The following is a 26,650-nucleotide window of genomic DNA, read 5'->3' as shown; positions in this document are numbered from 1 at the left end:
AAATATTGACTTTTCATGGGAATTGTTCATAAATAATGTACATGTTTAGAGGATGAACATCTAAATGATGAAACAAAAGATCATAAGTAAATTCTTGCCTTTTTTTGGAGACTAGGTAGTTTCTTAACATTTGTGAACTCCAGCGTTCCACATTTCATATTTCCACCTTTCTTGAAAGCATCTGGTAATGGTGACTTTCTTTTATAGAATTTCAAGCCTTCAGAGAAGAATCTGAAGTTCTGAAGAAGGAAAAATGGAAATTATGGTAGAGCCTAGAGGGAAAGAAATGAGTATGTTTAATTTTGTTACAAGGAAATAAGAAATAGTGGGGAAGAGAAGATGGAGGAGATACTTTTATTCATAGGCCATGCCTCTGCTTTCAAATGCTGGTCATTCTGATATACAGTCCAGTGTTAATACAGGGAACCAGGACAGCTTGAAAAGGAAATGTCACTATTACTGAGTTTTCAAAGGATGTCCAAATCTTATTTTTGCAAAACATGGTTGTTTGTATCGTTTATTTTTGGCAAAGTATGGTTGTTAGTGGATGTAGTTTGTATAGTTAAGAGGTTTCTCTTGTCATTGCAAGTTTTCCTGTCTGTACCTTTATGAGATGGATGCATTTTCCTCTCACGGACATGTGCTGATGTTGGGAGACAGTTCTCCCTGGGCCTTTTGTTTCTGTACGTTCTTGCTGGATATGCAGAAATGTAAGGCCCTCCTTCATGGCTCTTTATTAGGGCCATTTTCCAGGATTGCATTTGCAGTGAGCAGCCTGAAGAGATGAGGGAGAAAGAGCACTTGAGCCACCGGCCACTGTGGACCAGGGGGTTTGCAAGCTCAGTGTCTCTTGTGACGTGACCCACTGCAGGATCCAGGACCAAACACTTGCACTGTGAATGTGGGGTCCAGGGAACAGATGTGAATTCTGATACTGTGGCAACTGCTTTTGCAGCAAGTAAGAAAGTCTTTCATCTCCAATTTAGGATTCTCATGTTTCCTCTAAGCATCCACCAAATTGTGACAAACTAATGTGTTAGCTTCTCAGCAGAGTAAAATGAAATCCCAGACCCTTCACAGTCCTTGACAGCCAGCACAGAATAGTTAAGCAGCAAATATTTACGTGACAATCACTTTCTTAAAGAAAACACACACACACTTTTTGTGCAAAGCAGTGATAGTAGCTGAAATTGCGAAACAAAATTCCATTCTAAAAATTTGCCATCTTAACTAGATAGCTAAAATTTTCTAACGTGTAAGAGAAGGGGCTACACACTCACGCAGACAATGAGCAACTTGGTAGTGGGTGACCACTTAGTTTCTAAGTCATCCACGCCCCAGGGAGGTGTATCCTTGGTCAGAAAAGGATGGACTTAGAATAAGATCCCAAGATACATCTACAGAATAATTTTGTGAGTAGGAAATTCAAAGGCACTATTTTCCTCCAGGGTGGAGGCAGAGGGTGGTGGGTTGGCTTTCAGTTTCTTGCCATTTTTTTTTTTTTTTTTTTTGAGACTGAGTCTCACTCTGTCACCCAGGCTGGAGTGCAGTGGCCGGATCTCAGCTCACTGCAAGCTCCGCCTCCTGGGTTTATGCCATTCTCCTGCCTCAGCCTCCTGAGTAGCTGGGACTACAGGTGCCTGCCACCTCGCCCGGCTAGTTTTTTGTATTTTTTAGTAGAGACGGGGTTTCACCATGTTAGCCAGATGGTCTCGATCTCCTGACCTTGTGATCTGCCCTTCTCGGCCTCCCAAAGTGCTGGGATTACAGGCTTGAGCCACCGCGCCCAGCCCAGTTTCTTGCCATTTTTATAGAACACAGCATGGTGATGTGTCCACAGCCATACAAGTCAATGACTGGACTGTTGGAAATCCTTGCTGGTGGCATCTCACAAACCTTTTCCTTTCTCTCAGTACTTTTTCTCTGAGTAATGATGCAGTTCAGGCCCTCAGCTTGTTGTTTTGTGATATGTGCCAGCCACCTGCTTCTCAAACCATATCTCTCACTGGATGAGCACAGAGCTAGGATGCCTGCTACACCCACATCCCCTGCGGAGGTCTCTTGACCACAGTCACTGCTGAGGGAAGCAGCCCTAGGCAGCTCCACAAACACAGTAATGACGCTGCCCTTCCAGAGCTGATCAGAGCACGCTGGGAAGCCTGAGGAAGACAGTCCATCCATCAGCCAGCCAGCAATCGGTGACATGCTCCCGGGGTAGCTCTATCCAAGCAGGGATGTCAATGTGGTGAAACGGGTTTCTCACGAGAATTTGCACAGGAGGTAGAGGGAGAGTCAGCAACACAGCCTTGTTGTCAGGTTTAAGTGAGATCATTCTCATAAGGCACTTAGCAGAGCACTTGGCTGAAGTATGGGGCTTAATAACTGTTGGATAATGAACACTACTGTTGTGAACAGTTGAAGCTGAAGGGTCTTCTGAGAGAAGGCAAAGAACAGAGAGGCCATAGGCAAGCTGGGGCCATGAATACCCAACAGTTCGAAAGGGAGGCCAGAAAGAAATACGAGGTAGAGGTGAGATGTTGAAGAAGCAACGTAGGGTGTGGAATCACATGAACGAGCATGGCACCCTCTCTGTGTCCTGCAGACTTGCACTGCCAAGAGCGCGAGGTAACAGCCTGTTCGCCAGCTGTCCGGAGGTGGCTGACCTTCACAGTCCCCAAATTCTAACCCCTAAAGCCTGCCATCTCCTTCCTCCCTTATATTCCTGTTTGGGTGGCGTTTCCCAGACTCCTGTGGGATCTGGACACTTGTTTCCAATATTTGTAAATAATTTTCACAAAATGAATTCCTTTCATTGGTATCATATCACTTGCCCAGTCCATACTACTCATTACTAGGAGTATCTCGAGTAAGCCTCGCACCTTGTTACCAAAAAGGATACATTGATGGACTTGCCCTTCCCAACTCACCTCTTCCTGAGGTCCCCCTTTCTTGCTGGCTGGATAGAATGTATTCACTCAGCTTTTCTACCGTAGGATGGTGTGATGGTCAATTTTATGTGTCAACTAGACTGAGCTAAGGGACACCTGGATAGCTGATAAAACGTTATTTTTGGATGTGTCTGTGAGGGTATTTCCGGAAGAGATTAGCATTTTCATCAGTAGACGCATTGGAATCCACCCTCACCAATGAGAGTGGACACCATCTAATCCCTTAAGGGTCCAAATAGAACAAAAAGGCAGAGGAAGGGCGAATTCTCTTCTTGATCTCGGACATCCAACTCTCCTGCCCTCAGACCAGTATCGGAGGGCCTGGTGCTTGGGTCTTTGGACTCCAGGACTCCACCCTCGAATTCTCAGGTCTTTGACTTTGGACTGGGGGGAGTCACGCCATCATCATGCCATCGACACCCCTGGTTCTCAGGTCTTCACACTCGGGCTGGATCACACCACCGGCTTTCCTGGCTCTTCAGCTCGCAGATGGCAGATGATGTGACTTCTCAGCCTCCGTGATTGTGTGAGCCTGTTCCCCTAATATATCTCCTGGTATATATCTCTGTATCTTATTGGTTCTGTTTCTCTGGAGAACCCCAATACAGGGGAAGGAAGAGACGCTTGCTCTTTATAAATGGGCAGTATGTCACAATTCTGTGGGAATCTTGAGCTAATTTTCTGCTTTGGAACCACTGAAGAGGCTTCTTGAAGAATGGAATGGCATTTTGTAATGGTAGAGCTGTCGTGCATGCTAATTACAAATGTTGCGGGCAGGACAGTTATTTCACAGGCAGAAGTAGTGTCTATGTGATTCTCTGAGAAGCCCTGCCTTCCTGCCAGGCAGAAGGGTGCTGGAGCTGACGGCACGGGCCAACAGGAGCAACTGTACGCCTCTCACCAACTCCACCCCAAGAGGCCTCACATTGGGTGTTTGAAATCAGCCAAGGAGGAACTGTTTTCACCCTGCATGCCCACAGAACCTCAACTCAGAACTTCGGTTTCTTCTGGAGAGTTAGTCTACCAGCACACTGCTGCTAAGAAGTATAAGATGTATGTTTACTTCACAGTAAACACCTTTCAATCTACCCGATTCCATAGGTAGATTGAAACAAGGGGATGCTTTTGACAAAAGGCTTTGAGATTACTGCTTCTGTCATAAGAACACTCAGAAGAGATGTCAAGAGGCTGGCCTCTCCAAAGTCACACAGTGGAAGTGTGGGTACCAGGTTCTGTCTAGTGGCTTTCAACATTTGTTTTCTGTCTTACAACATCCATCAGAGGATGACATGTACCTGCGAGAAACAGTTTCATGAGCATTTGTTAACATAATCACTGCAATTATATCCCTTACTCTTCAGACAAGCAAGAATAAGGGAATGTACGTGAAAGGGGTAGTCTGAAATATTCTGGTTTTTTTTTTTTTTTTTTTTGAGATGAAATTACGCTCTTGTCACCCAGGCTGGAGTGCAATGGCATGATCTCTGCTCCCTGCAATCTCTGCCTCCCAAGTTCAAGCAATTCTCCTGCCTCAGCCTCTCAAGTAGCTGGAATTACAGGCATGAGACACCATGCCCAGTAGTAGAGACGGTTTCACCATGTTGGCCAGGCTGATTTCAAACTCCTGACTTCAGTTGATCCTCCCTCCTCGGCTTCCCAAAGTGCTGGAATTACAGGCGTGAGCCACCATGCCCGGCCTTTTTCCTTCCTTCCTTCCTTCCTTCCTTCCTTCCTTCCTTCCTTCCTTCCTTCCTTCCTTCCTTCCTTCCTTCCTTCCTTCCTTCTTTTCCTTCCCTCCCTCCCTCTTTCCCTCTTTCCCTCTTTCTTTCTCTTTCTCTCTTTCTCTTTCTCTCTTTCTTTCTTTTTCCTTCCTTCCTTCCTTCCTTCCTTCCTTCCTTCCTTCCTTCCTTCCTTCCTTCCTTCCTTCCTTCCTTCCTTCCTTCCTTCCTTCCTCCTCCTTTCCTCCTTCCTTCTTTTGTTCTCTCTTCTCTTCTCTTCTTTTTCTTTTCTTTTCTCTTCTTTTCTTTTTTGAAATGGAGTTTCTCTTTTGTTGCCCAGGCTAGAGTGCAATGGCGCCATCTCGGCTCACTGCAACCTCCACCTCCCAGGTTCAAGTGATTCTTCTGCCTCAGCCTCCCGAGTAGTTGTGACAACAGGCACACGCCACCATGCCCCGCTAATTTTTGTATTTTAGTAGAGATAGGGCTTCACCATGTTGACCAGGCTAGTCTTGAAATCCCAGCCTCAGGTGATCCAGCCACCTCTGCCTCCGAAAATTCTGAGATTACAGGCGTGAGTCACTGTGCCTGGCCAATATTCTGTTTTTTAATGCAAATCATTGATAAAATTAGTCCTACATTTTTGTGGTCACAGCTTCCGACTGACACTGAGGTGAAGGACCATGAGTTTAGATGATACGAGGGTGAAAGGAAATTGTGCTCTGCCGGGGCCTCCTTGCAATTGTCTGTCTTCGGGAGCCACTCAGCTAAATACTATACAAAACCAAACAAAAAGAACAACGGAACCGTCCCTGAAACACTGTAGCTCATGAGGCTTTCTTTCCCCCTCATGAGGACATGTATTGTATGTATTTTTGTTTATCATGGGGAAGGGCTGAGCTCTGCTTAATGGAAATAGATCCGGTATATTCCAGAGCTCATGGTTTTTTGAAATTCAAGGTCCATATGAAATTCTGTTTATTTAGAATTAGAATGTTCACCTTTATTATTTAATGTACTTCAGTTGTTGGTTTGGTTAATATTCACACTTTTTAATATTCACACTTTGAGCTTAGCATTGTGTGTCTGTGTGTGTATATATATGTATGTGTGGATGGATGGATGTCTCTGTGTCTGCGTATGTGCATGTGTGTATGGTGTATGTGTCTGTATAGGGGCGTGTGTGTATGTGTGTGTGCATCTCTGTGTCTGTATGAGTGTCTGTGTATATGTGTCTGTATTGGTGTGTGTCCATGTATGAGCCTGTATCTGTGTGTGTGCCTGCATCTCAGTGTGTGTATGAATGTGTGTCTGTGTGTGTATCTGTCACTTTGTGTCCATGTATGTGTCTGTATGGATGTGTGTCTCTGTGTGTCTGTGTATGAGTGTGTGTGTGTATGTGTCTTCTGTGTGTATGAGTGTGTGTGTATGTGCCTCTGTGTGTCTGTGTATGAGTGTGTATGTGTGCATGTGTGTATGAGTGTGTGTGTGTGTCTATGTATATGTGCTCCGAATACACTTCTAATGTGTACCTTCCTGTCCCTGTTGGGAAGCCTCTGTTTTTGCCCCACACTCACCCTGAAGCAAGGATGCAACTTCCCTTTCCCCATAAGGAATTCATGAACTGTAATTGCGTTAAATCACGAGGAAAAACTGTGTATTTCACTAAATATCCCCTTGAAAGATGAATGTGATTCATATCACATACCATACAATATCTCACTTCAAAAGTTCTCTTAATTCCACGTCCAGCAAGGGTGGACTGGATTGTTTCAGACCAACTACCAGCTGAAAGCAACTAGAGAAGCTGAACACCAAGTTAAAGACCTCAAAGGAGTTAGGGTGACCTGCACATAGAGCAGTGCTAGGGACTGAAACCCAGTTTTAGATCTTCTCAATTCCGGATTGGATTAAGGTGACCTGGGACTGTGAGATCCCCCAGCACAGTCTGCTGTAAGAAGCAGATACAATCCTCTTTGAACTTAAGCTGTAAGCAACAACTCTATAGTGTTTACCAGATACCAGTTAAATAGAAGAAGAAAAAAATGTTAAAAATAAATGTACACATCAGGTGTTTGAATTTGCAAATAATCCAAATAAAAGGAAGCTGGTGTATCTTGTATTATATCAGACCAAGTAGACTTCCAAATAAATAGGAAGCCTTGGTGGAAGTAACAAGGGCCATTTCTTAAAGTTTAACGGGCCACTCTATGAGAAGATATAAGAATTCTTAATTTATAGGCACCAATAACATTGTTTCAAAAAGTACATAAAGATGCACCCATTTGACCAACTTGCAGCAGCTGATGTCTGCTGCCAAGGCTTCTGCTCCAGATGCAAGAAAAAGTGTTTTTTGCCATTCCTATCCATCAGCCTGTGGCAGCCAAGATTGAATGGAAGAGCATAGGAAATACAGGTAACTGCTACAACCCAGACATAAACTTGTAAACAGTGCAAAACCTATTTTACTCCAATAAAGGAATCTAAAATTTGACTTTATGAAATCTCTCTCTCTCACTATATCTATCTATCTATCTATCTATCTATCTATCTATCTATCTATCTATCTATCATCTATCTATCTATCATATCTATATATCTATATCTCCATATATATCTTGACAGAACTAAAAGGAGAAATAAATCCAAAATTGTAGTGGAAGATTTTAACAGTAATTGTGTATAATTGTTTGTTTGAGACAGGGTCTCACTCTGTCATCCAGACTGGAGTGCAGGGGCGTGATCTCAGCTCACTGCAGCCTCTACCTGCTCGGGGTCAGGTGATCCTCCCACCTCAGCCTCCCCAGTAGCCACCATGCCTGGCAGTTTTTTTGTATTTCTGTAGATAGGGGGTTTTACCATGTTGCCCAGGCTGGTCTCAAACTCCTGGACTCAAGCGATTCACCTACCTTGAGTTCCCAAAGTGCTGGGACTACTGGCATGAGCCACTGTGCCTGGCCAATTATATACAATTTTTTAGAGACAATTTGTTTCAGAAAAAATACCACCAATTTACCTTAGATTCTAACAACACAGTAATTCCTCTCATATATATGAGAGGAATACATAAATAAGACAGTATGTTACTGATACAAAGGTAGACAAATAGGCCAGGAGAGTACAGTACACAAGCCAGAAACACCTATTTGTACATGGATGTTTGGTTGCTGCAAAGTTGGTGCTGCAGATATTGGTAAAAGATGGTTGCTATGAACCAAATGTCTGTGTCTTTCCCCAAATTCGTATGTTAAGCCCCTGACTCCCAGTGTGTTGGTATTTGGGGAGTAACTAGGTTTAGATTAGGTCTTGAGGAAAGGCCCCTGTGACAGGGTTAGTGCCCTTATAAGAAGAGGAAGGACCGGCACAGTGGCTCACGCCTGTAATCCCAGCACTTTGGGAGGCTGAGGTGGGTGGATCACCTGAGGTCAGGAGTTCGAGACCAGACTGACTGACATGGTAAAACCCCATCTCTACTAAAAATACAAAAATTAGCCAGGTGTGGTGGCAAATGCCTGTAATCCCTCTACTCAGGAGGCTGAGGCAGGTGAATCGCTTGAACCCATGAGGCGGAGGTTGCAGTGCACTGAAATCATGCCATTGTACTCCAGCCTGGGTGACAGCAAGACTCCAACTCAAAAAAAAAAAAAGCCTCCTACTCTCCCACTCTCCATGTTCACACAAAGAAGAGGGCATTTGAGCACACAGGGAGTTGGCAGCCTTTGGCAAGCCAGGACGATGCCCTCACAAGAACCAAAACAGCCGGCACCTTGATCTTGGACTTCCAGGCTCCATGACTGTGAGAAGTCAGTGTCTGTTGATGAAGCTGCCCAGGCTGTGGTGTCTTGCCGCAGTAGCCTGAGCTGACTGAGGCAATGGTCTTTTCAATAAATAGTGCAGAACCAATTGTGTATCCTTACAGAAGTAAAAGATGCCTGATACCTCAAGTCACACTACACATACAAAACAATTTCATGCGGACCGTAGATCTGAATATGAAGGTAGAACAATGAGACTTCTAGGAGAGGACGTTGATGCCGATTTTCATGCATCTTATCCTTGAGGATAGGTAAGGATCTCTTTGCTAACAGACAAAATAATTGCTAACCAAAAAGTAAAAGTTACACTATATTAAAATTAAGACCTTCTGTTAATTAAAACAGACCATTTACTGGAAGGTTTTAAATGACCCCAAACAAGCCTTGGAGGGTCAGCTCGCCCTTTAACTGTAATCGATCGTTAGGAAAAAAGTTATTTTGAATTTGCTTTTGAATGGGTTTAGCTTCTATTCTAGCTTTCTTTATTATCTCCATAAAAGCAACACAGATAACACGTCATTTCCACAACAGAGACTTGGTGATATTAATCATTTGGCAAATGACCTTGGTACAATATTTTCCAGTGTATGTCACTTTTAAAGAAGGGCAAATTTTTAAAGACCTGTTATCTACTTCTGAAAATGAAGCCATCAGTCTTATCAGGAGACAAAATTACAACAAATTTAGTTCAGAAATCTCAATTGGTTTTATTTGTGATTCTGGAATTGGGCAACGCTTCCAGAAAATAGAATAAATGTGCCAAGGGGCAAAGCAGAGGAGGTGAGCTTTATAGACAGGAAACGGTGGAGAAAGCAGAAACAAAGAACAAAGAGTGAGTTGGTCATTTCAATGTTTTTTTATTTTTCCTTGTAAGGCAGAGATAGGGAGACAAAACATGTACCCTAGAACTTAAAGTATAATGATAATAATAATAAATAGAAAGGAATAAAGAAAGAAAGAAAACAAACTGATGGGCTAACATTGGGTTACTCCAGGTTAGAGATGAAAACAGAGGACTTCAGTGTTATGATGCTGATTGGTCTGTTTGGGAAATCAGGATGTCTTTCTCTCCTGATTTCTGGAAAGGCTGGATAATCGCTCAGTTTGGGGATCGACTTGGTGGTTCACGCCTGTAATCCCAGCACTTTGGGAGGCTGCGGTGGGCAGGTCACTTGACGTCAGGAGTTCGAAACCAACCTGACCAACATGGTGAAACCCCATCTCTACTAAAATTACAAAAATTAGCCGGCCATGGTGGTACATGCCTTTAGTCCCAGCTACTCAGGAGACTGAGGCAGGAGAATCGCTTGAACCCAGGAGGCGGAGGTTGCAGTGAGCAGAGATCTTGCCACTGCACTCCAGCCTGGGTGACGGAGCAAGACTGTCTCAAAAAAAAAAAAAAACAAACAAACAAAAACAAACCAACTCAGTTTGGGTTTGGTGAAGTGGAACTTGAGCACATAACTACATTTTGGTTTTTAGTCTTGTCTTTTGGGACCTAGTGCAGGAGCTTAAACCAAAACAGTGGCCTCCTGGAATGTTTATCTAACAGTATTGAAAAAACTTTTTTCCAAGTTGGGAATTACTGAATTTTACTGAATTTGAAATAAGATAGATTACAAGGCACACTGTCATTTTACATTCTACTACAAAGAAAAATGTTAAAATACTTTCTCATTGAGAATTTTAATTCTTATTGTAATAGGTTGTTTAAATTTAATTGGAGTTTAAAAAATCATAAGTCACTCTTGTGCTGATATAAAAAGGAAAATATAGGCTCAAAAAATTCCTAAAAGTTGTTAACAGAGACCAACTATTAATTTTTTCTGCTCAGGATTTGTGAGGTCTTTGCTTTTCCACTGGTAGGTTTTGTGCCCTTAAAGCACTGGTGAGGCACAGAACACAGTAATCACTCTCCTAGATATGAAATTGATTTAACAGCCACAGTAAATAAGACAGTGTGTTAGTGATGCAAAGATAAACAGATGGGCCATGGGAGCCCAGTAGAAAAGCCAGAAACAGACCTATTTGTCTATGGGATTGTTGCAAAGTTGGTGTTGCAGACATTGGTGAGAAGACGATTGTTACGGGCTGAATGTCTGTGTCTTCTAAACCAAAAAGTACCTAAGACAGGTCTCAATCAATTTAGAAATTTTGCCAAGGTTAAGAACATGCCAGGGAGACAGGTCTGTGCCTTTTTCCAAAGATGATTTTGAGGGCTTCGGTATTTAAAGGGGAAAAGGAGGCTGGAGGGGATAGAGGGAGGGTAGGGTCTCACTACTGAATCCACTTGTTCCAAGACAAAAGGAGCAGGGAGGGGAATGGTCAGTTAGGTACTAATCTAGGCTCTTTACGCAAGATAAGGTGAACATGGAGTGTGAAGATATTTAACCTTTTATCTGTAGCTCTCTGCCTGTCAACAAAAGGAAAGATAGTTTCTTACATTGGACTCGACTTTCGGCTTAAGTTTTTCCTTTTGGCATCATGAACTGGGGTCCCAAGTTTCTGTTTTCCTTTCACAGTCTTTCCCTAAATTCATATGTTAAGCCTTGAACCCCCAGTGATGGTATTTGGAGATGGATTTTTTAAAGCGACATTGATGCTGGGCTCTTAGACGAGCTCTGCTTATAGAGCTGGCCTGCACTCAGCACTGTTTAGGGAACGTGAATAAAGGCTTCTGACTCAACACTGCCTCCTCCTCCCTAGGCATTCACTGGTGGGTAAGGGTTACACAGGAGTCATGTATTGTCTCGACTTCTTTCCAGGCTACACACTACGTTCTGCAGCTGGGAGGTGATTTTTTAGAAATTGTGATAAATATGCATGATATAGAATAGATCATTTTAACAATTCTAAGTGTACCATTTAGTGGCATTAAGTACCACATTCATAGTGTTGTGCAATCATCACCACCATCCATCTCCACAAGTTTTTCATCATCTCAAACAAACTCACTACCCATTACCAGTAACTCCCTGTTCCTTCCTCTCCTCAGCACCTGGCAACCACCGTTCTGCTTTCTGTCTGTATGAATTTGACTACTTCAGGGACCTTATATAACTGGAGTCATACAATATTTGGGCTTTTGTGTCTGGCTTATTTCACTTAGTGTAAGGATTTTAAGGTTCATCCATGTTACAGCATGAAGCAGATTTTCACTCCTTTTTAAGATAGTATTTAATCGCATGTATTAATATATACTACCTTTTGTTTATCCATTCTTCTGTTGATGGACATTTGGGTTGTTTCCCTCTTCAGCTATGTGAACAGTGCTGCTGCTGTGAGCGTTTTTTTAAGAGATGGGTTCCTGCTGTGTCACTCGGGCTGGAGTACAGTGGCGTGATCATAGCTCACCACAACCCTGACCTCCTGGGCTCAGGTGATCCTCCTGCCTCAGCCTCCCAGAGTACCAGGGAGTACAGGCATGTGTCACCACACCTAGCTACTTTTTACATTTTTTGTAGAGACAGGATCTCCCTGTATTGCCCAAGGTGGTCTCAAACTCCTGGCTCAAGTGATCCGCCCACCTCAGCCTCCCAAAGTGTTGGGATTACAGGCATGAGCCACTGCACCTGGCCTATGTCCCTGCTTTTAATTCTTTCAGTATATACCAAGAAGTGGGACTGCTGGATTGTAGGGTAATTTTACATTTCACTTTTTGAGGAATCACCAAATGATTTTTTCCTAGTAGCTGCACTGTTTTACGTTTCCACTGGTGATTCATGAGGATTCCCATTTCTCTATGTCTTCACCAAAACTTATTTTCTTTCTTTCTTTTTAAACAGCCACTCTAATGAGTTTGAAATGGAGGACTGATCTTTTTACATTTTTTGGCAAGGGCTTCCAGATAGCACTGTGAGATGCTGTTGAAGATAGACGCATCCCAGCCTCAGAGATTAAACCTGAGCAATTATGATCTTTATTTTCTTCTTTTGCAACATTTTAGACTGGTATCTTCCTGGGTCTCAAATAGGAAGAAAGCCGGATGTGAAGCGTGTTCATGCCTGACTCTGTACTAAGCGCTGCAGCAGGGAGAGGAAGAAGAGCCTCTTTTTTAGGTGCAGGAGAAAGACAGTGAGAACACAGTCATCCTGAGAGTGTCTGGCAGCCTGAGTTCTCCTTTCGGCTTTGGTCAGCTGAGAGCCCTGGAGCACCAAGTAAAGAGGAACCTCTGTGCTCTCCCAAGTGTCTTCTTTAGTCAGACCTCAGTTTTCCCTGGGCATCCTGCACTGCCCTAGAATCTGACAGTTTTGGTGTTTTGCATTTAGAAAGGGTGTTCTGCCAGTGTTCCCACCCAAAGATGGAACAGGATTTACTTAGAATTAAGGCTGTCGAGGGAAAGCCTAGCCACTTCGTGTGCTGCAGGTGTGCAGGGATCTGGGTTCTGGTCCCTGGTCTTCACCAAGCACCAAGGCCTGCCCTTCTGAGACCTCACAGTCTCTTCTCTGGAATAGGAAGGCTGCTTTGATGAGTTCCTCTACTCCTTCAAACATCGATTAAAGGTGTGCTGAGGCTGGGGTGACACAATTCAATATGACACAGTTTCGGGCTCAAGCAATTTTTTAGGTGGGAATGGGTTGGGAGGATAGAATGTATAACAGATGAATCAGGGCGGTGGCTCTCGGAGTGCCATCCTGGGCCAGCAGTACCAGCAGCACGTGGGATCCTGAGAAATCCACATTCTCACTGCAGACTTGCTGCACCAGAGACTGGGGTGGGGCCCAGCAACTTGGGTTTTTACGAGCACTGGAGATTCTGCTGCATGTTACCTTTTGAGAACCACTGGATTTGATTCTGATCTGGCAAGCAAACTGCAGTGCAGACATAAGACAGCAGGCACCACCCCTTTGCCTCTACACTCACATTTTTTACTTTAGATTGTGTATTAAACATAAAACCCATGCAATCTCCCAATTCTAATGTTCTGAAATTCCATCTGTATGTCTTGAAATTTAGTAATAGATTTCTGAAGACGTTGTATCGTCATGTCACATAAATATGAGTGGTGGTAGAGGTAATCATCAGTTCTCATTATGCCTGGTGGTCATGGTCTGTGAAGTCACCAGAAACCATGATGTAGTGAATACTGAACCATACTGTAGAGGAAATACAGGGTTAGCTTCCTGTGAGTCTCCAGTCTCAACATTTTTGTCAGCTGATCAATACCTGATCTTGTCTAATGTGTGTTCCTGTTTAAAGACACCTGGTTTAATATATAGTGGTGACTTGCTAACATTGAACTCACCGACAGTACTGTCTATACCTCGTGCCTGAAAGCTGATCAACATACATATTTCCTTCCCAGGGCACACCACGGTCTTCTGGCACTTAGGAACACTTAATAGCTTTAACACAACACTCCGCAGGACCACTTGACACAGCCAGATCACCAAAAAAAAAGCACGACAGTTTGGAAAACCTGTGACAGCACTGAATAGACCCACAAAAGTGCACACTTGTTTACAGTGTGAGAGCTGAAACAAGGCAGGGTCGCCTTGTGTGACCGCAGTGGGGAGCATGCAGCTGAAGACACTCAGATGTGTCTGCCTTCTGCACGTGTGCGGAGGGGCACGGAGGCACCACGCGTGTGGATTTGGGGCTTACAGATATATTTTAGCAAGTAGGTGAATTTGCAGAGAGTGAACCAGAGAATAAGAAGGATCAATTGCATCTTAATATTTCAGTTACATGAAATATAACATACAATAGTGGTCTAGCAATTACTGTGAAGTCTTTGTTTTCTGCTGTGCTATTTAAAAGAATAAACATCAAAAAACACATTTTAGGAAAATTTGGCCTTATTGGTGTTGCAGTTTGCCCAATCAAACTCTTCATAGAATATATTTGGATAGTCATTTTTATTTTGAAAGACTGTTTAATTATCAAAATTTTTGTAAAACAGTTTTTAGATTATTCTTTTTAAACTTTATACTAAGTATGGTAAACAAATGTGTAAAAGTAAGAAAAAAATTGGATATTAATGTCATTGAACCCATTTGTTCAATATATTAGGTTGAAACAATGAAATTTCTGTTTCTCTGGTTCAAAATAGTACAATATGGACAATTTCATATGATTCTGCCTAATAGTTACTCTCCGTGATAAATTTTTAGCACTTATTTTAAAAAGTTGGGTTTCAGAACTTAGGTATTTCATTTTGAATAATGTACTTATTCTATATTCTTCTATAATTTTCTCTAAGCTTGTGGACCTCATTGATTGCATAGGACTTTCTATGCTTTTTACACTCTTCATATTAAAAGTCTAAGTATTTTTCATCTTCTCTTTCAGATACAACATTCATAGCAATTTTAAAAAGTCCTGGTTGTCTTGGCCATGTATCGGAGCTTTAGCGTCTCTGTATGATTTGTAGAGAGCTGTGGGGGTGTGCCCTGCAGGGCTGGAGGTGGGGTGCTCAACAAACCAGGCTGCCACAGCCTAAGAAGGTGGCTCTGCCTTTCCGTTCACTTCTCTGTGCCCGAGTTTTCTCACTGGCAGAATGGCACTAACAGTAGTGCCCCCTTCAAAGAATGATTGTGAAGCTCAAATACACTGATCGATCGATCGATCTCTCTTTCTGTCTCTCAAGTGCTTAAAACAGGGCTGGGCATGTGGTACATATTCAAGAAATGTTAGCTGGATCCTATGGTGGAACGTATTTGTTGGTTTAAAATAGACCAATAATGAAAGGAACTTTAACAGAAATCAGCAAATTGGATTTGAGATGAATCTTTGAAAGCTAAACTTCTAAAGACAGACTGGACTGATCTGGATAAAGCCGTGTACCTTTGGGAGTTTACCAGATGTTGCTGACCCTCTTGGTTTTTTTTTTTTTTTTTTTTTTTTTTTTTTTTTTTCTGTATAAAAGGGTAGCCACCTTTCAGGTGGCTGAAGGTTTTGCTCATGTGGTGGTTGTGAGGTTTGCGAGTGAGGTGCATTGGTCTCTGGCCTAAGTGCTTGTCAGAGCAAAAGCATCCCCTATGCCTCGTGCTCCTTCACATCATGGCACTTTCTGTTGGCTGCGTGCACCAGCTCCTGTTCACTGAAATGGCGACTTCTGATTTAAACAGGATTCCTCCTCTATTCTGGAATGAAAATTCAGCAAACCCTAAATCTTGAAAGAAAAACAAAAACAAACAAAAAACAAACAAAAAAAAACCCATAAAGTATTAAAATCTGGGCAAGGATTTTTTTTTTTTTTTTTTTTTTTTATAGTGATGAAAGAGGGGAAATGTTGACCTCTGGTGGCTCTCTGGCAATATTGCATGCCAGCCTTTCAGTCCCCATTTAGAGCTGTATCTTGGTTTACATAGGCGATTCCTAGAACATTCTCATAAAAGAAAATTCTGTTATCATTTAATATCATATTTATTTATTGCAATTTCCTGGACTCATTTAAAACAATGTACTTATAAATATCACCACTTAGGTAATTTTTAAACATTAAATAACCTATATTTTTCTATAATTTTATATAAGCTGTGGACTTCATAGTTTACTTAGCACTTTCTAAGATTTTTATACTCTTCCCACTAAAATAATAAAACATGATATTGTTTTATTAGTCTTCTCTGAAGGAAGTTACTAACTTGTAAAATATATTTAAATGTATAGAGAAGGTTAACGCAAGCATTTTTAAAACAGACTTTTTATTTTAGAGCGTTTTAGGTTGACAGAAAAGCAGCTCCCTATTATTCTGGTACACATGCCACAACTAATGAACCAGTATCAATCTATTACCATTAACTAAACTCCACATTTATTCACATTTCGCCAGAGTATTCTTCAGGGTTTTTCAGAGAAGCAGATCAGACAGGATGAGTTGGTGAGTGAGTGTGTGTGTGTGCGTGTGTGTTTGCGTGTATGAAGAGGGAGACAGATTTTTTAAAAATTGGCTTACATGATTGTGGAGGCTTGGTAAGTCCAAAATCTGCAGAGGTGACGTTATTTTGGGGGTTATAATTATATTTTAGCAAATAGGTGAATTTGCAGATAGTGAAGCAGAGGATTGCAGAGATTGGATGAGGTCGACCCACATGATGGAGGGTCATCTCCTTCACGCAGAGTCCACTAAACTAGTATTTTTTTTTTTTTGAGACAGAGTCTCGCTCTGTCGCCCAGGCTGGAGTGCAGTGGCCGGATCTCAGCTCACTGCAAGCTCCGCCTCCCGGGTTCAAGCAATCCTCCCACCTCAGCCTTCGACAAAAAGCTAGGTTTGCAGTCATATACCATCTCATCTGGCTAGTTTATTATTATTATTATTTATTTTTTGAGACGGAGTCTCGCCCTGTCGCCCAGGCGGGAGTGAGTGGCGCCATCTGGGCTCACTGCAAGCTCCGCCTCCCGGGTTCCCGCCATTCTCCTGCCTCAGCCTCCCGAGTAGCTGGGACTACAGGCGCCGCCACCTCGCCCGGCTAGTTTTTTGTATTTTTTAGTAGAGACGGGGTTTCACCGCGTTAGCCAGGATGGTCTCGATCTCCTGACCTCGTGATCCGCCCGTCTCGGCCTCCCAAAGTGCTGGGATGACAGGCTTGAGCCACCGTGCCCGGCCCGCTAAACTAGTATTAACCGTCACCACCAGTTTTCCCCGTGCCGTTCCTCTCCTCCAGGGTCCACTTGGCATCACAGTTGTCACGTCTCCTCAGCGTCCTCTGGTCCGAGACAGTTTCTCAGACTTTCTTGTTTTGATGACCACGACAGTTTAGGGGAGCACTGGTCGTGTGTTTTGTAGAAGGCCGCTCCACTGGGGTTCCCCTTGTGTTTTTATCATGGTGAGACTGGGGTTATGGGTTTGGGGAGGAAGGCCACATAAGGGAAGTGCCGTTCTCATCGCCTCATCGCAAGGGCGCGTGTCAACATGACGCATCACAGGTGGTGCCAGCCTTGACCACCTGGCTCCGGGAGTGCTTGTCAGGTTGCTCCCCTGGGAAGTCAACCCCCATTTCCATACTGCACTCTTGGAGTCAAGCCCCACTCCAGTTGGGAGAAGAAGGTATGACACCAGCCTCCTGGAAGGGGAGACACACACCACTGGGGAAAGTTGTTCTGCGGGAAATTCAACTCTTCTCCCCATTTATTTATTTATTTGTTTATTTCTATCAATATGGGCTCATGGAAATGTATTTTGTACTTCAGTTATAATCTGATAGCACATGATTTATTTTGTTACTCAGGTTGTTCCAGCTTTACCATTTGGGGCTCTTTCGGGTTGGCTCCTGTGACATGCTCTCATTCTGTTGTTTTTGTTTTTTGAGTACTTTCCTACCGTCTGGCAGGACAGGATGCTCCAGGTCCATTTCATATTTCCCTGCCTCAGCCCCCAGATCGGCCACTTCTCCAAGGAGCCCTGGTCCCTCTGTTGGGGAATGGTATTTGCTGTGGTCTGAATGTTTGTATCCCCCAAAATTCCTAGGTTGAAATCTTATCTCCAATGAACTGGTACCAAAGCTGGGGCCTCTAGGAGGCGATTAGGTCATGATTGCGAAGCCCTCATGACGGGATTTGTGCCCTTATAAAAGAGGCCCTGGGGGCTTCTTCACCTTGCGGTCATGTGAAGACACAGCTGGAGAGCACCATCTAGGAAGCACGGAGCCGGCACCAGACACTGACTCTGCTGCCACCTTGTTCTGGGACTTCCCAGCCTTCACACTGTGGGAAACAGGTCGTGGCAAAAACCACAGTTACTTTTGCATCAACCTAATACATTTCTATTGTTGATAAATCACCCAGTCTATGGTATTTTGTGATAGCAGCCCAAATGGACTAGGACAGTGTTAGGGACTAAGACCTAGGCACTGGAGATGTTCATTGCTACTGGAGACAGCTCTGTGGGATAGAGAGATGACATAGTTGTCTATACATGTATGTATTTGCAAAGCAGGGACACAGTTCTGATATGTACAAGTTTCCGTTTACATGATAGCCATGTGAAGCCAGGACTGCTCGTACTGGATAAATGTCAAAGATTATATGTAACTTTTGTATGTCATAGTGCATAATATTAAAATGAACTGATTCATACTCTATCTAACTTAAAAAAAAAAAAACACTCACTTTAAGTAACTCAATGCTTTAAATGCTGAAAAAAGAATTATTTACAATTTGTTATGTATCTATATGCACTTTCCAATCAATGCTTTAAATGCTGAAAAATGGAATAATTTACAATTTATTATGTATCTATATGCACTATCCAAAATTTGTCTCTAATTCACACAACTCTATGAGAAAGACTAATATTAGCCTTGTTTTAGCTAATTTCTGCTCAAAGCATTAAGTTGTCAGCTCAGCATTGCATGGCTAGGGCAAGACAGAGCTAGCATGTGAAATCAGGTCAATTTTTAGAGGAGTTAAATGTTACTTATAATTTTTGCAATAATTTTATATCTTATATTACTAATTAAATATTTTCAGAGGGTGATCACATAATCACATATACCACTTTTTATTTTTATTTTTTGAGACAGTGTCTTGCTTTGTCACCCAGATTGGACTACAGTGGTTTAATCACAGCTTACTGCAGCCTCCATCTCCTGGGCTCTAAGCGATCCTCCCACTTCAGCCTTCCGAGTAGCTGGGACTACAGATCCGTGTGAACACACCCAGCTTATTTTTATTTTTATTTTTTTTGTAGAAACAAAGTCTCATTATGTTGCCCAGGCTTGTCTTGAACTCCTGAGCTCAAGAGATCCTCCCACTTTGGCGTCCCAAAGTGCTGAGCCACTGTGCCTGGCCTATACCATTTTATTTTATCCTAATGAATTTGCCAAAGTGTAGGCTAAGGCAGATCCTATTATTTCAGGAATTGAGGTTTCCCATTTAATGATTATAATTACTGATCCCAGGGCCCCTGGCATTAAAATGTAAAACACTTAAACAATAAGATAGAAATAGTTATATACTTTTCAGTACTCAATTAGGGTTCAAATAATCAATGAAAGATGGAAAATCATATGGACTAAGTACAGGTAACATTGTATTAGGTTCTCCAGAGAAACAGAAGCAATAGGAGATACATGTCTACATCTATATGTATATATATCTGTATAAAGAGATTTATTACAAGGACTTAGCTCATTGATTATGGAGGCTGACAAGTCACAAGGCCTTCACGGTGAATGGCCAAGTTGGAGATCCAGGAGAACCAGTGAAGTAGTTCTGATCCAGCTTGCCGGCATCTGTTATTTTTGGCTTTTTAAGAATAGCCGTTCTAACCAATGTGAGATGGCATCTCCCTGTGGCTTAGATTTGCGCTCCTCTAATGATAAGTGACTGTTGAACTTTGTTTTATATGATTGTTGGCCACATGTATGTCTTCTTTTGAAAGTGTCTGTTCATGTCATTTGCCCACTTGTTTTTGGGGTTGTTTTTTTCTTGCAAATATGTTTTTAAGTTCCTTATAGATACTGGATATTAGACCTTGTTGGATGCATGAAATATGTTATCAGTGTAAACTACACACAGGATTTCAAAACTCAGTACAAAAAAACTAAAAATATCTAATTACTAAGTTTTATACTGATTACATGCTGAAATGATAATATTTTATATTAGAGTAAATAAAATATATCATTAAAATTGTACCTGTTTCTTTCACTTTATAAATGTGGACACTAGAAAATTTAAAATTGTATGTATTCACATTATATTTCTACTGGGCAGTGGTGGTCTAAACCAATCCAACGTGAAGATTTTATCACTTTAATCTTAAGCAACATAGCTTTAGGTTTTGAAATTTGAGAGAGGAGACAAATGAATTAAGGAACTGTTCAGGTTTTGAACAGAAGTCGTAGGAAATGTAAGTCAAGACTTGCTGGGTTTGTGCAACTTTGACCATCACAATCTCTCTGGGCAAAACTGAAAAATGGCCTCCTGTGCGAAAATCAAATCCTAGGCAGGGGCAAAGGTGAAATCAAAGGTTTGGCTTATTAAGACATCAGACTTAGGGGTATCTCATAGATCCCCAAGATAAACACTAGGGCTTTAAAAAAGCATAAGAGAATTGTCCCCCGGCAGTCTCAAAGGGGGATCAAGGGCCCATCTCAGGAAGGTCAGTGTGATTTGTGACTCATGGATGGGGTGAACTCTGATAAAACTCAAAGAAGCCCACAGGGTTCATAAGATAACTACATTGGCAGAGTGATGGAAGCGCCACTGGCTTGAACTAAAAGAGGCTGCAGACTTTTGGACCCCCTTCCCCAGCCTTCCCTGGAAGAAAGCAGGCTGAGAGGCTACTCAGTTGCAAACCTAGGCCATTTCTTTTCCTGAGGAAGTCTTGGAGGGAAGAAGCAAGAGCCCACAGGACAGAGCTAAGGGCTGGGGAGAAGGTCAGGCAGCAGAAGCAAGTCCTTCTCAAGGCAAGGCAGCAGGAGCCTGCTGGAACCCGCAGTGGCCGTTGCCTGACTCTGCCGCCTCTCCTGTTGGACAGGTGCCCACTTGGCGCTGTCCTGGCTCTGTCTCACCATTGTCGGTTGGGTGTGGAGAAGGCTGCTGCCTTTTCTCTTTAGTTCGCAGGTCTTCAGATGTAAGGCAAATACCCCAAGAAGAAGCCTCATCTGCAGGTGGATATGCTTTCGATGACGAAACTTCCGAGCATCTTGAAAGAGCTGAGTGTATCATGCATGTGTAAATGACCTGTGGCCAGAGGAGGGTTATGGCAGATTAAAGAGGGCTGTAGATTCTTCCCATTGAGAGCAGGGGTCTATTTTCCAACTCTTTCATTCTGAGACTGCTTTGATTATGGAGTACAGTGGAGGTGACACTGCCAGTTGCAGCCTTGAATAGAGCTGACAGCTTCTGCCTTGCTTTCTTGGAGCCCTAAGCCACCATGTAGAAATTCTGACGACCTCACTGGAGGGACCACTCGGAGAAGTGTTGAGGCTGCATGAGAGAGGGCTCAACTGAGCCCAGGCTTCCAGCCACCACCCACTGCGTGGTGTAGACACGTGAGCGAAGCCTTCTTAGAGCCTCCAGACCAGGCCACCCTCCACCTGTATGCCACTGAGCGACCCCACATGGAGCAGAAGAAACACTCAACCTGCCGGAATTCCTGAATTCTGTGGATTATGAGCATAACAACATGACTGTTGATTTAATCTACGTTTGGGGGTAGTTTGTTATGGGGTGACAGATATCTGGGACACATTCACACACATTCTAGCTGTGTGACCTCGAACATGTTACTTAAGGTCTCTGTCATCAGTATTTTTATCAACAAAATTGTAATAGTGTCTACCTACTATGGGTGTTAAATAATACATGTAAAATAATATATGTAAGAATATATGTAAAATATATAAAAAGTAAAAGCAGCTAGCATATGTTTGGATCTTAAATGACTTTGTGTTCGATTTTTACTTTTTTTTTTTTTTTTTTTTTTTTGAGAGAGTCTTGCTCTCTTGTCCAGGCTGGTCTTGAACTCCTGGGCTCTAGTGATCCTCCCATCTTGGCCTCTCAAAACGCTGTGGTTACAGGTGGGAGCCATCACACCAGGCTCCTTTCTTTTGTTACCCTGGCATGTCCATCCTCCCGCCCCTGGCAATATAAATAATACCAGCAGGTCTGTGTGGACTTAAGATACCGTCAGTCTTCCTGATAGATATGGATACACATATGCACATATCACATATATACAAATATACATGTATCAGGATTTAAAATGTCATTAATTTTATAATTTATAACCACTTACCACTTTTACAAAAGTGGGGAGGATCCCAGTGTCCTTAGTTCAACAATGGATTACTGTTTTGTTTTTGTTTGTTTTTTTGAGATGGAGGCTCCCTCTGTCGCCCAGCCTGGAGTGCAGTGGGGCGATCTCCGCCTCCCAGGTTGAAGTGATTCTCGTGCCTCAGCCTCCTGAGTAGCTGGGACTACAGGCGCGCACCACCACACCCAGCTAATTTTTGTATTTTTGGTAGAGACGGTTTCACCATGTTGGCCAGGCTGGTCTTGAACTCCTGATCTCAAGTGATCCACCCACCTCAGCCTTCCAAAGTGCTGGGATTACAGGCGTGAGCCACCCTGGCCAGACTAATGTTTTTGTTATTGGTAGTGATTTCTTGTCACCGTGCTAGGGTGGTCCATCAGAAATAAACTGGGCTTTTTACTAAAAACTCGGAAAGACATGGTTTACCTCTGTAAATGCAGGATACTGGGCAGGAGAAATTGTTTGTACCTGTTGAAACTTAGATGGCCTCAGCTCTCAAAAGAGACTGGCTATGGCAGGACAGAGGAGTGTTATACCGGCGGCACCCAGTGCACTAATTGTCATTACTAAAATCCCTGTCGTGCAGCGGCCACCTTCTGACACTCAGGTTGGAAGATGTAGTTCACCTCCGCGGTCCTCATCCCTACTTCCCTTAGCATGTGAAAATGACGGTTTAGCAGTTTCACCAGCTCACAGGAGAGAGTCCAGCTGCTCTGCTCCTGGTGTAATCCTGGGCCTCGAACACTGAAACGAGCATATGTTAACGCAAGCGGCAGGCATGCTCTGGGGGTGCAGGAAATGCACCGGGTTGTGTGAGCCGGCAGGACGGACGTGGCAGGGTCCACGCCTTATTATGCATGCTTAGATCTAGCGTTCCTGTTGATGGAGTAATGGTTCTCGCATGGACTAGATCCGGGGCTTCAGCTCTTAAACCTCATTTGCCCACTCCCCACCCCAGTCCAGTGTCCGCACCCTTTGATAGGGCGGGGATAGGCGAGATGGGCCAGTGGTTTTCTGCATTCTTCTGGTGAATTAAAATCCGATTTGGAAGAGGGAAGGGCAGCCAGCACCAGTCTGCACAGCCCCCGGCCGCAGAGACCCGGGAAGGAGTAGGGAGGCCGTGCGGTGCGCGGAGTGAGCCGGCCCGGCAGGGAGCGGGGAAGGCGCGCTTTCGTGGAGGTCGGCGTGGGGCCCAGAGCCGGGATGGACAGGCGCGGCCCGGATTAGCGGGCCGGCGGGCGAGGGCGCAGTGCAGGGAGGAGGAGGGGAGGCGGCGCCAGCGCGGGCTGGGCGGAGGATCTGGAGAGGGAAGGGGCGCGCGAGCCTCGCGGACCCCGGGCGCGCCCGGGCCGCCCGAGCTGGGCCAGCGGCGCGGCGGGCGCGGGCTTGGGCCAGCGGGGAGCCCCGGCCCCGGGGTTGCGGCGGTGGCGGGGTCGCGTGACCGGCTGTCCGCGTGGGGCCCGCGCGCGGTGCCTCTGCCTGACCGTGCCTGAGCCTAGCGCGGAGCCCGGCGCGGGAGTCGCGAGCACAGGCCCGGGGCTGATCGTGATCGGGTGAGTCTCATGCGGCAGCGGGGCTCGCCTTCTGGCCGCTCTGCGGGCGATGTGCGCGGTGTTCTCTGCCCTCGGGCCGGCTGCGTCTGGCCCGGGCTTCCCTGCCGGCGCTCGGGAAGCGTCAGGCCTGCCCCGGGCATGGCTCACGCGGAGAAGTGTTCCCCGCCAAGGGGACTCCTCCGTCACCGCGGTCGCTCCAGGGACTTGCTGGTCTTGGGTCAGGGCGGTGTGAGCGTTCCATGTTGAGCAGCGGCTTCCCATGGCCACCCTGGAGTGCCCCTGTGTGCCACCCCGTCCTGAAAAACCCACCTGCATTTTAACCTGTTCAGAGTACAGTGCTTATGTCAGACAGTCCTGTCAACTAGGAATAGACAATTTTGAAAGCCGCTGTCACTGACATTAGAGTTTCTACAAAGCAGTGTGGCAGAGGTTTGTGGGCTGTCAGGAAGCATCCTACGAAAGTAACTCCAGATGGTTATTTCCCTGACAGCTGGAACTGAGTCGTGGAGATTGGAACTCACCCTTAGCTCCATGCACCAGCAAATGAGTGCAGTCTAGTGTAGTGACTGCACTTCAGTGCACCCTACGAAGACCTGTCCCCAAATCATCAGCCTTGCTCTATTTAAACAGTATGGACAGGAACTAGTGTAGAACTTGCGTGTCTGTGTATAGAAGCTTCATAGGCATGCCACCACATTCAAGTTTTAAAACACCTGTAGGATGCATCCTGTAAGTTGTGTACACTTTCTTAGACTGTGTAGCGTATATAATAGTGCGTAGTTTATAGGGGATTAAAGAGGTTCAATGTTATGCATGAAGGACCAGTACAATCCTTGGTTAGAGAACAGAGAAACCAAAGAACCAAAACAAGATGTGAAAGAAAAAAAAAAAATAAGAAAAAGAAAAGAAAGGGATTTTTTAGTCTCTGCTGTTAATTCATGATGTTAGTAACTTGCGGTCCTGGAGACACAGGCTGGTCAGTGGCCTGGGTCCTCGGAGAAACCCCGTCCCTATCTTCTTTGTGCTCTTGGGGAATCATTGAGTTATGGACTTAAATTCCTGTTCACCTCGTTTTTTTGTGAATTGTGTGGTCAAGTTTGTATGTTACTACACTGAACTCTGAAGCTCAAGAAATTGCTCAAAAGGAGACACGGAGGGGAAGGGCAGAGAAGAAAAAAGGATAAATGGCGTCGAGTAGAGGAGTTTTAAGGCATCTAATTCATACTAATTGGTGTGACTGTTACCCAGCTTCCCATTTCCTTCTGCCCTGCATCCCAAGACCTCCTGGCCTCAGCTCTGCGTCCAAGACAGTGGGAAGCCTGGTCCTGGAAAGGATGTGGTGTGATGTGAAGAGACATGAGTTCCTCTGTTTTGTAAATAATTTTCTTCTTAATTTGAAAAGACCTTCCACCTTTTCCCCTGAAAAAGAGTGAATTTTCCTAGAGGAAGAAATTATTCATGGAAACACACTCTCATGCGTCCCTTTCTGAATTTGGCTTTGAAGTTGCACAAAAGGCGGAGGAGGAGCTAGAAGCAGGACAGGTGGTCTTGAGCAGAGCAGACGCTCCATTTGGAGGTGAAAACTGTTTGGGGGAACATCAGCTGCTCAAAGAAGAGCTGTGACTTTTTAACGAGTAAAACGTTATGCAATAATGTCTTGAATTTGGGGAATATTTTCATGTCAGGTCACAGTGTAATCCTATGTTTCAGGCATAAACGTTCAGAGTAATTCTATAGTGAAATGAGTTCTGCATTTGAGTTGCTAATTTCATCTTTGCCTGTTGATTCTTTCAACAGAGGGCATTTTTTGTGTGATGAGTGTTATTTCAGGTGCTTAGATTAAAAGATGAATAAGGTGTCAAGGTCACAACAAAAGGTTAAAGTGTGAAAAGATCTGTTTAATACAAAATGCTGTGGGAGGTCCAAAGAAACAAGAACACAGCATCTTCATAGATGCGTCTTCATAGATTCAGAAAGGGACGCATAAGAATTTGTTTCAGTGAATAATTTCTTACCTCTAGGAAAATTCACTCTTTTTCAGGGGAAAAGGTAGAAGGTCTTTTCAAATTAAGAAGAAAATTATTTACAAAACAGCATGTGATGATGATAATAGCAGTGAGAGGACAGGTGCGGTGGCTCATGCCTGTAGTCCCAGCAGTTTTGGAGGCCAAGGCAGGAGGATCACTTGAGCCCAAGAGTTCAAGACCAGCCTGGGCAATATAGTGAGACCCCCATCTCTACAAAACATTAAAAAGTTAGCCACGCATGATGGTAGACACCTGTAGTCCTAGCTACTAGGGAGGCTGAAGGCGGGAGGATAGCTTGAGGCCTGGAGGTCAAGATTACAGTGAGCTGTGATCCTGCTACTGCACTCTAGCCTGTGGAGCAGAGCAAGACCCTGTATCAAATAATAATAATAACATAATAGCAGTGAGCAGGTAAACCTGATTTATCTAGCACTGATTAGACACTTCATATACTTTATCTACAGATGTGGACACTGAATTCAGGAGAGGAAAAGTAACTTGCTTGAAGCCTCAGTGGCAGAGCAAATTTGAACCCCCTATTATTATTCTGTAGATATGTATCATAAAAGAGCAATGTTTTAGTTAATTCATTATGCTGGGTTTTAAAATTATTTCTCAGTCATATATTAACTCATATACCAGTATGTTTTTTTTTAGTGTTCAAAACAAATCTATTTGATGTAATTTTTAGTTGTTATTTTCTATCATTAGTATTTGTATATTCACCTAAAAAGTTATTGAGTCAAGAAATAATGAATGGCTTGAAAGCAACTGAAAAGAGCTAAAGGTAAAGCAGTTTGTGAGCCTAGAACATGCCCTTCGTTCTTTTCTCTGGGGCCCTTTCTTTAACACCTTTATCCTCGGAGTTACCTGGTTGTCCG

At 43.8% G+C, this 26,650-nt stretch overlaps 1 protein-coding gene across 3 annotated transcripts in view; it reads left to right on the top strand.

The window, feature by feature from the left end:
- The window catches only part of FAM149A (family with sequence similarity 149 member A), a 66,050-nt gene that overhangs the window by 11,822 nt on the left and 27,578 nt on the right, over positions 1-26,650 (top strand). For 2 of the 3 annotated variants that reach the window (XM_030926278.1, XM_010377983.2), the window contains exon 1: positions 23,486-23,742. The exons of the other annotated variant lie outside the window; for it this stretch is intronic. The gene's annotated coding sequence lies outside the window, so the exon portion shown is untranslated. Of the gene's footprint in view, positions 1-23,485; positions 23,743-26,650 lie in introns of those variants that run through there. 3 annotated transcript variants of the gene reach the window in all.

The sequence above is a fragment of the Rhinopithecus roxellana genome, chromosome 2 (genome assembly GCF_007565055.1).
Source record: "Rhinopithecus roxellana isolate Shanxi Qingling chromosome 2, ASM756505v1, whole genome shotgun sequence".
Taxonomy (NCBI): Eukaryota; Metazoa; Chordata; class Mammalia; order Primates; family Cercopithecidae; genus Rhinopithecus; species Rhinopithecus roxellana.
The sequence above is the reverse complement of the archived record's forward strand: the minus strand, read 5'-3'. Positions and strand labels throughout refer to the sequence as shown.